Raw genomic sequence first — 16,016 nt, forward strand, 5'->3', positions numbered from 1 at the left:
TATGCTGAGGCAGGAGTAAGAAATCCCTGAGCCTCTTTTTTGAATCAGAAAAATCCTGTCTTTCCCAGTGGAAATGCTCCCTTAGAGTATGTAAGGTTTCACCAAAAGAGATCCTCTGGAGGGGAAGCAAAGGGAATAGAGTCCTCTGCATCAGAATCCTCATAAGTAAATAAAGACAAATCCAGATCATCAGAAGAATCACAAAAAACAGAATCCTGGTCAGAAGATTCACAAACAACTTTAGTCCTAGGCCTCTTGGGGGGGGGGGGGGGTTTACCCCTGATTAGAGTTATTAGATCTTCAGCCATTCTTATCATTTGTTTTTGAGGCTTAGAGGCCTGAGCATGTGGCCTGAGCATCGTTTTTTTAGGCATGGTTGAAGATTTAGGCCTAAGTGAAGAAGGAGGCATTGGTTTAATATGCAAGTCCGTAGGCCTGAATACACCCCTCAGAAGCCGGTGTGCCTGCACAGCAGCTCCAGACCCCTCCAAGGTAGAGACATCCCCGGGTTCCATAGTTGAAGCATCTCGCGGCATACCGGACTCCAAATGGGTCTCAGTAGAGGCCTGCGAATCAGAAGTAGCGGGTATCAGAGGCTGCGCAAAAGCTCCTCACTGAGTACCGCCGAACTGGCGACTGGCTTAGGAGAAGTGTCGTCAGCAGTTTTGGACCTCGGCGGCCTGTCTCTGTCTTTATCTTTGTGTTTTTTCAGAATCCCGGTAATCAAATGGCTAACCGACATTTCTGGGTAATTAAACCAAAAACAGAAATATTTAGAGGCAAAAATATACCGATGACGGATAGTGCATTGATTAAATGAAGCACAAAACTAACACCAAGGTACGTCGTGGTCAGGGCCTAGGCAAGGAATACAGTATGAATGAAAATCTTTATGAGGTATTTGCTTTCCACAAGTAATGCAATTATTAACTTTTACTGACATCGGTAAGGAGCAAGAAAAAGTTTCCCCAACGGGGTACTTAGCTTTAGTTGAAGACTTTGGTTCTGAAACTCAAAAACGAAAACTTCAGGAGTCGGCCGACTGGCACTTGCAAACTGCTTCTGCTTCGGGCACTGCACGGCAAGAAAGACTGATGTAATGGCGTTAGTTGCATGTTTTATACCCCTGATGACCTGACGTCATGGAAGAAGGGACAGCAACCGACGCAGGACCCAAGACTTTGTTAATCAGGCTGACTGAGGGCTACCTGCAAGCAGATAACCCAAATGTAATGACTGCAACAGTGAAACACGAAGAACATCACATCCTTTTCTGAGAGGCTCCTGGTCGATCTCAGAGAGACCTGATGGGGATTGTGGCCTGTCTAAAAAGGGGCTGTACTGACTTCCCACAAAAAGGATTTAAGGAGAGAAAGTACTTAGTTCTTGCGAGTTTGTGTGATGCACAGTGCATAACTGAGGGTGTCTGCACCGAGGAGAATGGTGCCAAGGGTATCTGCACCAACAAGGTGCCATATGCGTCAAGGGTGTCTGCACCATGAAGGGCAGTGTGGCAAATGTCTGCTCCGATGAATACGGTGCCGAAGAAGGCGTCTGCACCGGTAACGATGGTGCTGAAGGTGTTTTCACCATAGAGGGCAGTATATCCCAGAAGTTGACTGCATCGTCAAGGATGGAGCCGAAGGAGTCTGCAACAATGGTGCCGGAGCCTGTACCTGTAGAGACGGTGAGGATCTGCTCCGACGTCAGAGGTGCCGAAAAAGGTTGCGGCGAAACTGTCAAAGCCTTAAGTGTCTGCACTGGGAACGCCAGTGGCAATGAAGAAGACAAAGCAGGGGTGAGAATAAACTGAGGCGGTGCCGAGGCTGGGGATGAAAGGACCACGTATGCCAATGCCAGGCCTGAAATTTTTACCTTTTTGTGAGTCTACTCATTGTGATCTCCAGTGGGAGATGAAGTGAGCGACCTCGAGGAGGAAGAATGCCTCTTACGGGTTTAAAAGGAGGGAGGGAGCCTTCTGACCTAGAGACAGCCTCGCAGAAAAGGAAGCCTTTTAGTATAAGTTTATTCTTCCTTTCATTGAGTCCTAGTCGAGAAATTTCTACAAATCCCACACGGAGGGTCCACTGAAAGTTGGGAAAATTTCAGACAATAAACACACAAATCATGGCCATCAGAAAGCGGTAACTTATGGCCGCATTCTGTACATTGTTTGAAACCAACATTACTTTTCTTATCAGACATTGTAATATCAAGGGAGAAACTACAACACTACTAAAAGGTTAAGAAACTACCCAGAAGGGCAAGAAAGGGAGAGGAAGAATTACCAACGATGGCAATGGAAAATTACCTCAAAGGTAAGAAAAAAAGGACGGAAAATACTATAGGGAGAGAGTCTCAAAGTTGTGATAGGGTAGAAAGACAAAGAAAGTGAATAACTGAAACTTTCTAAACACTAATGGAAAAACTTCAAAAAACTGAACACTTAGCTGAGAGAGAAGGCTTGACATGGCTGTACAGCAATGCGGCAAACAAGATCTAAGGTAACAGGCAGCAGAGCACTGTGGGTAGGATCTTGGCTTGAGAGTTTTTGGCTGATGCAAGCTTGGTATAAGGCTGGACGGAACCGATAACCCATCAGTAAGGAATGAACAAAGTAACAACATCAAAAGTATTTTTACACCCAAAGCAGACTTAAGAGAATTTTTCCTAAGGAAGGATGCAAACACAAAGTGTGATAGGAAAGACATGTAATTAGGAAAATCATTTTTGAGAATGTAATGAGTTGGCAGGCTTTAAAAAAATCCCTACAGAATACTGTGTCAGACGTGTTGAGGGAGGAGCAAATGGCTATAACAAAGGAAATGACACTTTTGCAATTAACATCCTTTATCCCACATCAAAATATAGTAAGGCCTTATTTGGTTATAAGCTGCCAAAAAAGGAATTACTAAAAAATGGAAATCACGCCAACTGTAAATGATGTACTGATTATTGCAAAAGAAATAGAAGAACTGGTGGTGGAATCATTAGAAACGAGTGAGCAAATTACATAAAAATAAATGGAACTTGTGGGAACAATACATGCAGAATAATTATCAGGAGGAATGAGACTTAGCAGAAGGTAGGGAATTAATAATTTATGTAATGTTGGGAGTAAATAATTGTCAACAAAAAATGTGTGTGTATGAAAATAATAAAACAATGTTGCTATGGTTTGGTTTCTTTTCTGTTAATGTACGAGTAAGTGTCATTGCTTAAAATGTGAAAAATTAATAAAGGTAGCAAAAAATGGACTTTCAGAAGAAAATAAATTTATGGGTACAGCTGAGTTATAATTTACATGACCCATCTATTCCCAGCAACAGACCAAACAGTAGTTGCTGAGGCATGTAGATGGACACACAACCTGAAATACAAAAAGCTCCCTGTTCTTGTTGCAGGCATTAACAAGTAGTACTGTAAGAGACCCGTGTTGACTACAGTGCGTATAGGTTCATAGGTGTGTAGTAGGATAACGGCCCTGGAGCCTTCACAAGCCTAGCCCATAAATGTGCCCTGGCATCATGCCGCCTGACGTTTGCTCCTAGTGCCTTTATCCAGTAGCGCCACTGGAGTGATCCCAGGGTGAACTTTCTCCTATACATGCACTCATCCAGATTTCCCTTGAAGGCCAGTGAGGTGCTCTGCTTGACATGTATAGAAAGCCTATTCCAGAGCATGTCAGTCTCTGGGTGATGAACCTGTCCCTACAGCATGTTCTGTTGATTGTGGTGATGGGGTTGGTGTCTCTGGAGCGTGTGGTGCAGAGGGATTGGGATTTCTTTAGGTGTATCATTTCTAGCAGGACTGGGTCAGACATGGCTTTGTAAGTCAAGCACAGATCACGTCTAAGTAGACTTATTATGATCAGCCTAGTAGATTATGGCTTAGTATGATCAACTAAGACATTTTGTAGGGCAGGTAGAGGTATCAGTTCTTCCCTTCTGACCTCCTTCCACAGGGCTGCTCACAGCTGCACTTCTGCTTCATTCCCAGGCATATCTTGATTCTCTTCAATGAAATCAAAGATGCTGTTTAACACAACAGTAGTGACATTCCCCACATGGTTAATGTACATTTGTTATTTTTACACTTAACTGCATTATTTCAGTATCTTCTAGCTGAACTACTTAATGGACTGGATGTGTGCATGTCCACACTGAATGGTGATCTTTTTTGTCCCCAGACACCCCAGATCGCTACCTTTATACTAGCTCAACTCTACCCATCTAGGTGTATTTACTTACCACAGACATGCTGATAAATATTTAATTTGAGTTTCTGGGTTAACAAGCTAAGTTACTCTCTACTTCCCATACCTACCATAACACTTTACCATAAAAATAAGCAAACAGAAAAAAAAAAAGCAACACCAATAAACCAACAGAGCACCTTTCATGACCAAGCTTCACAGTTTATCCAGGGGTGTGTGTCTGTATACGTATGTATATCTACATACATACATAAAGATGCACACACACAGAAACAAACACACACACAGATATATATATATATATATATATATATATATATGTAAATTTATATATTTACACAAATGGCAGCAGTTTGCAAGCTTTTTGTGAGCATTCACTTTCCAAAACATCAGTGTTGGTAAAAACAGAACATAAGTGTACACTGAGGTTGTGAGTGTGTATGCTTGTTTGCGGGTTGGGGTTACAGTTAGAGTTAGGCAAGGAAATACTTTCAAGCATTGTGTATGTGCATATGTGTATGCAGAACAGTTTATTTTTATTTTTTATTTATTTTTTTAGGGTTAGAGTTAGTGTATATTGGAGCGTGTGTATGTACCTTTAAGAAACATTTCCAGATGTAGCACCTGCATATAAATACTGAGCACATGCAGGCAGCAGTGCCACTTAATTGCCAGTGTGTTAACATGTGTGAGTGTGGTAGTCAGTCTGTTGACAAGTTTATTTAAGTTTAAGTTACAAAGCCTCATTTCTGTTGTGTTTGTGTGTAATAAAGCTGCTTGAACTGAACCCACGAATGTTAATCTGTTTTATCCTGACCAGATGAGCGACAGTGTCAAAATCAGGATTAGAACAACAACTTTTTCGAGCCATGATATGCAGAGTTGAAGGTGAAGGCAGACTAAGCAGGTTGAGTGAAAAGAGCACAGAAACAAAAAAGGGCCAGAAATTAGCTAAAGGTAAAGAAAACTGCACAAATGATTTATTTGGCAAAGAAAACAAAATGGCGCATTCATAAAGCACAAAACGCATTATTAATCAAATGAGTAGCACAAAACGTATTAAGCAAACGAAAGGCACAAACGCATTACTAATTAAACGAAATGTTCATAATTACGGTATTTGATGAAAATAGCAAAAAATTCATATGAGCCTCAGAATTACCTTTTGTTTGCATAACGATCATGTTTAAAGTAGAACAGGCACATGAAAAGTATAATGAGCATGATAAGAGATTAAAAAGGGCATAACAAGTACAATAAAAGAGCAAAATTAATCTTAGAGATCAAGGCGGCTGCATGTTTTTAGTAAAAGACCGTGTTTTGGGCACAAACTGCTATTCTGCATTGACCGGAGCCATTCAAAGCAAAACTAGAGTTGTTTGAAGTATTTTATTTTTATTTATTTTACATTTGTTGACCGGGCTAGTCTAGCTGGAGATATTTCCATTTTCAGTAGAGGCCCGGGGAGAAAAGCTCCACAGAGACTACATAAAGAAAATCATAGTGTTTGTAAGAAAGTTAGTAAAAGACAAAAACTAACAACTCTACAATTTAATATTATTACTAAATGAATTAATTACTACCACACACAGTTGCAGTCCAAAAAACCTTATACAAAGATAAAAAATACTTTGTATGATAAAGATACTAAATGAATTAATTACTACCACACACAGTTACAGTCCAAAAAACATTATACAAAGATAAAAAATACTTTGTATGATAAAGATACAGGATAGGAGGTAAGAGAAAAAAGAGCTAAGAATGAGGGAAGTTAGAAGGGATTAGTTATGGAAAAGAGAGCAAGCAAGTATCTCAAGTGTGTGCAAAACAATTGCAGTGTGTGTGCTTTATAACAGTGCAATTATTTCAAAGGGTTTGCTATGTGCAAAGTACAGTTATATTGCAAAGTGCAGTCAAAGTACAGCCATTTTGAAAAGTTTCTTGCGCTGTGTGCATTTAATCACAGAAAGCCACCATTTCAAATGGTTTCTGACACTGTACAGAGTTATTTTGCAAAATACAGCCACTTTGAAAGGTTTTTGTGCTGTGTACAGTTTATTTGTAAGGTGTATTCATCTTGAAGCGTTTCCTACTCTGAGCTTCTTCCATTGTGTACAGTTTATTCGCCAAGTTCAGTCATTTTGAAGTATTTTTTGCACTGATAAGGAGTGGTTTCATAAAGTACAGTGATTTTAGATTGCTACGGAGACTCATTTGGCAAAGTGCTGTTATTTCAAAGTAGGTTGTGCTACTGGGCATAATTACAAGTACTAGCATAAAGTTCTATCACATATATATTTATGTGTGCATGTTAGTATATAATTTCAAGCACCTTCACTACTGTGTGTTGATATGGCAGAGGCATTTCACAGACCAGGTTCACTTGTGTTTGATCATAATATAGCAGAGAATTGGAGAGTATTCGAGCAGGAATAAGATATCTTCAAAGCAGCAGCTTTTTCTGACAAAGATGCACGTACAAGGCCATTCATTTTGCTTAACGTAGCTGGGTCAGAAGCAGAAATATATGCAGGAGAAGGGGAAAACAGTCATACTATGGTACCAGCTGAATCAAGGGTGGACCCTTGAGTGTTTAAAATGGAAATTTAGAGAAATGTGCAACCCCCAGACAAATATTACATTAGAGAGGCATTTATTTTATACAAGTGACCAAAAGCCAGGTAAAACTTTTGCAGCTTATATCACTGACTTGAGAAACAAGGCTAAAACGTGCAGATTTGGTGACTTGAAAGATAAGTCAATAAAGGACAGGTGTGTGTGTGGTGTTAATAGTGCTGCAGTAAGAAAGATTTTGCTTCGTGACAGTGATTTAACATTAAGCAAAGCCACAGAGATTTGTCAAATCCATGAGCTCACAGAAAGGCACACAAGTATGCTTACAAGTGATAACATGGTTTCAACAGCCTCTATAGCAAACGTAGACAGCATGTGATGTGTCACAAGCAGAAGCAGGCCTAAGTACATGGCAGCTGCAACCCCTGCGAGTTTGTCAGGGAGGACCCGTAGCTTTCTAACAAGTTCCAAGGCTAGCTCAGTAAAAAGGGCATGCTCAGTACAGTATAAGAGTGCCAGCAAAACCCGAATCAAGCTTTATTGTTAACTGTCGTAACTATGCCAATCATGAGTCTAAAAGAAAGAAGTGCTAGAATTTGGTCAGCACAAGTATAAAAATTGAACCATTTTCAAAAGTTTTGTAAATTAAGCAAGCCTCATTCAATTATTAAGAAAGGTCACTCGAAAAAAACAAGCTGATCATATAGAGAGCTGCAACCCTACTTTGTATGTAGATGGTGTATCAATGATGTTTTTATTTGCACAGAACGAAAGACTTCAGAAAATCTGATCAGTTGTTTTCCTTTTCAGAAAACAGAATTGGGTCTCCTGTCTCCAAAGTCACGTTGTCCAGGTGGATTTCCAGTTGTATTTCTTTCATTTATTCCTCAGGGGGTAAAGATCTACCGTTCTGGGTGAAGGCTCACTCTACTTGGTCTGTATCTACAGCTACAGCTTTTCAGGCCAGATTGTCTATGGATGATATTTGTGCTGCGGCTACTTGGGCATCTCCTCACACCTTTGTTACAAATTAGATATGGTATCTAGGGGCAGGTCTTCCTTTGGTTCCACAGTGCTCAGGAATATTTTCCACTGAGCCTCCCAGGATTTAGGTGCTGGGGACGCTGTCCCATGGGTAAGAATGTAGACGAGATTGGACTACATAACATCAAGAAGTTATGTATTCACCATAACGTTCGATGTATGTAGTCCATCTCACCTCACATTCTTACTTACCCCCCCCCCCCTCCTTCCCCCGTCCTGGAGGATCTGGAGATTAGGTCTTGTTTCAGAGCTCCCTTCATTTATTTATTTATTTATTTATTTTATTTTATTTTACATTTGTTGACCGGGCTAGTCTAGCTGGACATATATCCGTTTTCAGTAGAGGCCCGGGGAGTACGAAAACAATTTACAGCAAAAAAGCAAAGCAGATTACAAAAGTACAATGGTAGGCTTGTGTAAGAATGTAACAATCAAAAAAACAGTTAGCAAGCACAAGGCAAGTTAACCAAAGACAGCTGGTTAACAATACAAATTTCCGGAATGCAACATACTAAAGTTAGCATAATAATAACTTATAAGAAAATATCACAAGATGGTCAAACATGCAGAAGGAAGATAAAACAAATTGTTTTAAATGTAATATAAAAGAAGTAGCTGGCATCAATTAGTTATATAATTTAGAGGGACAGTTAGGGGATAGTGAGGGAAGGTAGGAGAAAGGGAGAAGTAATTTCAGTCGGGTTTAGTACAAGGACAAAGCCACTGAGTTTTAAGATATTCTTTGATGTGTTTTTTGAATAGGGATGTGGAGTTTAGGTTAGTTATTTCTTGAGGGAGCTGATTCCAGATTTTCCCAACAGAGTTTGCAAATAATGAGTCACCAGTTTTATTGTATGATTTAGTAGAGGCTACTAGAAGTTTATTAGCAGAGCGTAGAGTAGCTAGGTTCTTATAAGGTGAGATAAGTTTTGTAAGGCTTGGGGTAGCTTCTGGGTAGTGAAGAGACTTATGAATGATAAGTAGTTGCTGATAGAGTAAGTGGTTATTTAGTTCTAACCAATCAAGTTGCAAGAGGTTGAGACAATGGTGAGTTCTAAAGGGAGTAGCTGAAATGAATCTAGATATACTATTATAACAGGTAGAGAGTTTGGTCAAGTTATTCTTTGATAAGTTAGTATATATAGCAGTGGCATAGAAAAGGGTAGAGATCAGATGGGTCTGGGCAATGGTCTTTCTAGCTGCTGTGGTAAGAAAGGGTTTAATTCGGTAGAGAGTACCTATTTTTTTGTTAACTGATTTAATGGTGTTGTTAATATGGTCATCAAAATTAAGACGGTTATCAATAGTTACACCTAGTAGGCGAGTGGTCATATCTGGGTTAATACAGGTAGCATTATTAGAGGAGATGGTAAAGAAAGGTGTAGAAGATTTGTGAGTAGGAGTGAAGAGAAGAAGTTTTGTTTTTTTGGCATTAAGAAGAAGGGAGTGTTCCATAAACCACTTTTCTACATTGTGGAAGACTGTTTGGGTGAGGGACTGGAGGGAGGACACATTATTAGCAGAACAGATTAAAGTTGAGTCATCAGCATACTGAATGCAGATGGCTTGAGGTGTATTCATGTGTAGGTCATTTATAAATAAAGAAAAAAGAAGGGGACCTAGAATAGAGCCTTGAGGAACTCCAATGTTTACTGGTAGTAAGGAAGAAAGGTTGTTTTCCTTGGTTTTCTTGGTTTGTTCTTCCTTTCCTTAGGTGTTATGCATGGAGAATGAGTGGTGGTGCTCGCAGCAAACTAGATCTGGGGATAGAGAGCAGTGCAGCATGGGATACCATCTTAGCCCAGCCAATAGAAAGACTTTGAGCTAGAAAAGTTTGGCCGAGTCGGAGCCGACATTCGGCTCCAAACCCACGGGTAAGAATGTAGGGGAGATTGGATTACATAACATCAAATTATTTTGTACTGTCCTGATCAATGGTAAACCCATGAAAATCAAAGCAGACACTGGTTCAAAATGCAATGTAATGTCAGCAGAATCATTTGCTAAAGTGAGGGCTGGTGAGCAACTTAATTTGGGCAGTTGTGTGAAGCGTGTTGCTTACACAGGTGATGAGATTCAAACCGAAGGCTCGGGTAATGTTTTCATACTATTCGACTGGGAACAGTTACAGCTTGCAATTTTATGTAGTCCGAAGATCCATGCAGTCGTTATTAGGTCTCAGAGTGTTTGAGAATGAAACTGCTTTCTTCTAACAAGGAAGTACATCATGTAATCACACGTCCCAGTTCCAGCTTTACTGATGCTATCTTCTCAGACTATGCTGATGTGTTCGACGACAAGCTAGGCAAACTTACAGCTGGGTTCTGCATGAAGTTAGACCCAGCGGTCAGTCCACTGGTCAGACCAGCAAGAAGACTTCCAATAGCTATGCAGGATAAAGTCAAGGTCCAGTTAGACAATATGGTGTAGCAAGGTGTAATTTGTTCAGTGACAGAACCAACTGAGTGGGTGTCTTCCACGGTAGCTGCTCATAAGAAAAATTCAGATGAAATCAGAATATGCATTGACCCAAGAGACTTGAACAAGGCATTAGAGACCTCATCTTCCTATGCATAGTCAAGGAGACTGCAACCCTTATGCCAAATGCCACTGTTTTTTTCTGTCTTAGAAGCAGAGAGTTCATTTTGGCAAGTGATGCTTGATCGCAAATCTTCACTAGTGACTACATTCATTACCCCATTTGTTAGATACAGATTGCTCAGGATGGCTTTTGGAATAAATTCTGCCAGTGAAGTCTTTCAGTGTGCAATGGAGCAAATTTTTTTCAGGCTACCTGTGTGCAATAATAGTTGATTTAATGATTGGAGATAATGATGAAGCAGAGCATGACAGAAACCTCAGGAAAGTTCTGGACAAGGCATGTGAAGTGAATTTAAAGTTCAATCCTCTGAAGTGCAAATTCAGACTACCAAGTTACTTATATAGCTCATTTATTTACCAGTACAGGCTTATGACCAGATCCTTCTAACCAAGCACCCATTCTTCAGATGCTACCTCCAGATAATGTCTGACCTTTACAGCATTTTCTTGGGATGATTAACTATTTGTGCAAATTTTTCTCTGACTTTATTGAGTTCTCGGCACCTATAAGAGAGCTGACATGCAAAAATGTTGCATGGTCATGGTTACACCACCGGAGAACATTTAATAACCTCAAACAGCAAATTGCTAACCCGCCTACATTAAGACACTATGATGTCCACAAACCAGTAGTTCTTTCCTGTGATGCTTCAAAGTTCTGTCTTGGTACAGTTATTCTTCAAGAGGGCAGACCTGTTGCCTGTGCATCTAAAACTCTTGCCCAAACTGAGATGCAGTATGCTCAAATTGAGAAGTAACTTTTGGCAATTGTGTTTGCATGTTCAAAGTTCCATGACTAATCAACCTCTAGTCACCATTTTAAAGAAGCCTATGCATTCTGCTCCTGCAAGGCTACACAGAATGATGCTCAAATTGCAAAAGTACAATTTCAAAATGGTCTATACAAAGGGTAAACTTCTTTACTTGGCTGATACCTTATCCAGATCGCCCAGAAATACCATGGAGCAGCTTGATGTAGAGAATTTTGCCTTTGATGTCATGGAAGTGCGTAATTTTTCGACCACAAGACTTGATGAGCTGAGAGATCATACAAGACTGATCCAATTTTGCAAAACCTCAACCACTTCATCAATGTAGGATGGCTATCAAAGCCATCCTGTGTACCTCCAAAAGTACAACCTTACTTTACATATAGAGATGAGATACTGATGAAGATGGTATCATTTTCAAAGGTCCAAAAGTTGTTGTTCCTACTTCCTTACAGTGTGAATACATTCAGATTTTGCATCGTGGCCACCCAGGTTTCGATTCTATGAAAAGGACGACGAGAGGACTAGTATTTTGGCCTTTTCTAGTAAAAGACACTGATAGAGTGCTTTCTTCTTGTTCAGTGTGCAACAGTACTAAGGCGCATTTGCAAAAACAGCCACTTCAACTAAGCCAAATTCCTGAACTACCTTGGTCAACAGTAGCAACTGACATATTTGAGTGAAACAGTCAACATTACTTAGTGTTGGTAGACTATTATTCGAACTGGTTTGAGATCAATTTGCTACTTAACCTAACCTCCAGTGCTGTTATGACTAAGATGAATCATTTCTTGGTCCATGGTAGTCCAAACAAAGTTATTTCTGACATGGGTTCTCAGTTTAACAGTTAATTGTTTCACATTTGCTAAAGAGTGGGGGACTTTATCCAGGTTACTAGCAGTCCTGAATTTCCTCAGTCAAACGGCTTTGCTGAATGTGAAGTACAGAGTGCAAAGCCATTACTGGAGAGGTCAAAGTGTAAACAATACAGAGGTCTTCCTGAATTTACACAATCTCACAAATATACCCTGTGACAACCTACTAGACTCGCCTGCTCAGAGACTTCTATCTAGGCAAACCAAAACAACCTTGCCTATCACTTCTAGTTTGTTGGTGCCTAATGCTAAAAACACAGCAATCAAAGCCCAACTTTTTAAGAAGCGTTCTTCTCAGAAGTCCACCTATGATAAAACCAGCAGATTTCTTCATCCATTAAAAGATGAGACAGTAAGGATGCAAATGGAGAAAGGCTTTGATTAAATTTGCCAAGTGAGAGGTACATGTACTGAGCCAACATCTAACTTGGTGGAATCTGAGGGTACAGAGTACAGGAGAAACTACAGACATCATCTTCCTATATCAGAAACGATATCGCAGCATCGCGAGTTTGATACAGACTCTAGATCTCAGAGCAACCCAGACAATGTTCGTACCGAAGAACATGTTGCAGTACCCATTCCTATTCCTGATGATGTCCCCAAAGTTGAACATTGCTTGAAGACGGTCCCAGTTGCTAGATTCAGTTCTGACTTTTATGTTACATGGTCAGGTCATATTTCTACACCTAGTGTAAAATACACAGCAACTGGGACATAATTGTTTTAAATGTGTCTAATTTTGTATAACTGCATGTCAAAGAATTAGTTTTGTATGATTACATGTCAAAAGATCATTTATGTAAATTGCATGTCACTGAATACTGTCATTTCATATATGGACTATTTCTCAAAGAGGGAGGATGTAGATCAGAGCACGTCTATGTACCTTTAACAAGTACTTCCAAATGTAGCACATGCATACAAATATTGAAAATGTGCAGACAGCAGTGCCATTTTGACAGAACAGACAGAGTGCTAACATGCATGAGTGGGGTAGTCAGTTTGTTTATAAGTTTATTTAAGTTTACGTTACAAAGCCTCATTTCTGATGAGTTTGTCTCTAATAAAGCTACTTGAAATGAACCCACGGATTTTCGTCTGTTTTATCCTGACCAGACAAGTGACAGGATTAGGTTAGGGGTATAGTCTTATGTTCAAGTGTCTTAATAGGCAGTAATATTACAAAAAAGGTGTTTCTTATGGTAATATAGAAGGCTGGGGTTGGGGGCAGGGTTAGGCTATGTGCACATGCATAAGGTAGTGCATGGGGGGATCACAGTTATATTTAACAGAACACACCCTACACAGAACAACCACAACACACTTTTCTTCTGCCCTTCTACATGCTTCATCATTAATAACAAACCTTAAAAAAGCTAAAAACACAAATCAGAACAAGCCTACAATAAAACTACCACATTTGAAAAATTTTCCTAACAGAATACATAATTGCCAAGCTTTAAACAAACTGGCTAGACCTGAAAAAAGAACCTCACAAAATTAATTATTCACAACATAGTATACAGACGTTACAACATCTAGAATAAAAAGGGCTAGTTCAAAATGATCAGTCAGAGACAACTAAGCAGACAAAAAAAAATCTTTTGCATTTAACCAAATCTCAAAACCTTTCTCTTTCTCTTGACTCTCTCTGTTTTGTGTCAAAACCTACATAATTCTCTTTTTGAAATGAGGGAAATATTACATTTTTATTAAGCAAGTCATACTTTTGCATAAACTACTCTGTATAAAATAAGAGAACATGGATCACAGACTGTGCACCGTGGCAGGACTAGACACTCGACAGTGTAAAATATGGCTCTAGGTGATTCGGTCATGTTGACTAAACTAACCAGAATGGGCATGGGTAGTTACCGGTGATAAGTGGGTGGAGGAACAGGCCTATTCTGACCTACGTCAGGGACCCATGCTAATGGTGGGAGGGGTATGTGTGTCCATACTGGCCAGTGTGTGCCTGGCATAAAACCCAGCAGCCCTGGGCCAATAAGCTACTGGCTGGCCGGTGTCTAGTTGCCCAGCCTGAGTTACCTGGGACAGCTCTGTTGAGCGAATGCTGGACGTAAAACCAACTAACCTGCCAAACATGAACTGAGAAATGTTACATTTAATGGAGGTTCACTGACAAGATGAAGCTTGGAAGTGGATGACATGATGATACGGAGGAGGCTGAACATCCTATGTATACAAGAGACAAGATAGAAGGGCAGTGCAGCAAAGCTACTTGGCTTGGGATCCAGACTCTACTACTCAGGAGGGGGACAAGTTAGGAATTGTGGTGAGAGAGAGGCTTCAGAAGGAAATGAGAGATATCACAATTAATGACAAACTCATGGCAATCAGACTCCAGTGTAATGATAGGGCAGTATTCATAATCTCAACCTATGCCCCACAACAGGGTTGTGATAGTGAGGAAAAGACTGCATTCAGACAGGAATTGCAGGACTTACTAGATAAAGCAGTTGTTTGTCTTTTTGGCTTTTGCCGGTTAGGGGTCGCCACAGCGGAACTCCGGTCCGCTAATGCTTGCGGCAGATTTTTATGGTGCCGAGTTGCCAGTCTGATGCCCAACCTTCAGCGAAGGCACGCCCATTCACGCATGTCTTTCGGAGGCCACTTGACCGCGGGGAGGGCATGCAGAGTCCACACAGAAGGCACTCCAGTAGAGAATCGAACAGGTGAACCTTTTGCTGTGAGGCAACAACGCTACCGCTGTACCACAGCGGCACTCTTACTAGATAAGCAGAACAACATGAATTGGTGTTGATAATGGGTGACTTGAATGCACATATCAGGACAGACAGAACAGAATAAGAGGACTGCCTGGGTCCACATGGGTGGGGCAAAAGGAATAAAGGAGGAGAAGCCATTCTAGACTTCTGTCTGGCAAATGGCTTAATAGTAGCTAACACATGGTTCAAAAGGAGAGACAGTCAAAAGACATGGTTCAAAAGGAGAGACAGTCAAAAGATCACATGCAGGAGTAGCCAACATGCAACTTAGGTACACTTCCTCCTAGTAAGGAAAAGGCACTGAGGTAGAATCAATGACTGCAAAGTCATCCTCAGCAAAACAGTCGACCCACAACATAAACCACTAGTTGCCACACTCAGCTGCAAGCAGTGATCAGAGAAGGCTCTAAGGTCAGAGACCAGGCTGAAGACCTGGAAGCTGACTGGAGAGAAAGTACAGCAGCGCAAAGAATTACTCAGGGCTCCAGCACCCCAAAAAGAAGAGGAAATAGGTGGAGCTGAACAAGAATGGCAGCGCCTAAGAACAGCATGTGTTAGGACTACAGAAAAGATATGTGGCCGAGCCAGGTACAGAAATAAGGTACATAAGGAAAGCTGGTGGTGGAAAGCAGAAGTCATCAAAAGAAAAGAGGAGTGCAGGAAAAAGTGGGAGATGGAAAAGACTGATCATGTTCCGAAGGACTACTAGTTGGCTAACAAAGAAGCTAAGAAAGAAGTCGCAATAGCAAAAAATAGGGCATCAGGGGCACTCTACCAACTTCTGGAAAGTGACTCAGTAAGTGGCACAAAGAAACTATATCAGGTTGCAAGGCAAAGATAAAGAAGATGGACACCCTTCATAAGAGATGCTAGCAGCAACCTGCTCACCAGTCCACAGGACATCAAAGGCAGATGGAAGGAGTACTTCCAGCAGCTTCTGAATGAAGAAAACCCCACAGAAGATGTTTTGCCCCAAAAAGAGCCTACAATGAGAGAAGAGGTGGAGCCCACCCTAGAAGAAGGGCAGCACACTAAGGAAAATGAAGTCAGGGAAAACAGCAAGCTCAGATGAGGTTACAGCAGATATGATAAAGATGCTGGGTGAGACAGGGGAGAAATGGTTCCTGAGGGTACTCATAGCAGTGTGGAGAGAAAGGTGTACTCCAGATGACTGGAGAAT

At 40.7% G+C, this 16,016-nt stretch overlaps 1 protein-coding gene across 6 annotated transcripts in view; it reads right to left on the minus strand.

Annotated features, from left to right (window-relative positions):
• The window catches only part of SUN1 (Sad1 and UNC84 domain containing 1), a 2,891,160-nt gene that overhangs the window by 1,150,990 nt on the left and 1,724,154 nt on the right, over nucleotides 1-16,016 (minus strand). The window lies entirely within an intron of this gene.

This window comes from Protopterus annectens, chromosome 12.part0 (assembly GCF_019279795.1).
Source record: "Protopterus annectens isolate FY-2018-M chromosome 12.part0, PAN1.0, whole genome shotgun sequence".
NCBI lineage: Eukaryota > Metazoa > Chordata > Ceratodontiformes > Protopteridae > Protopterus > Protopterus annectens.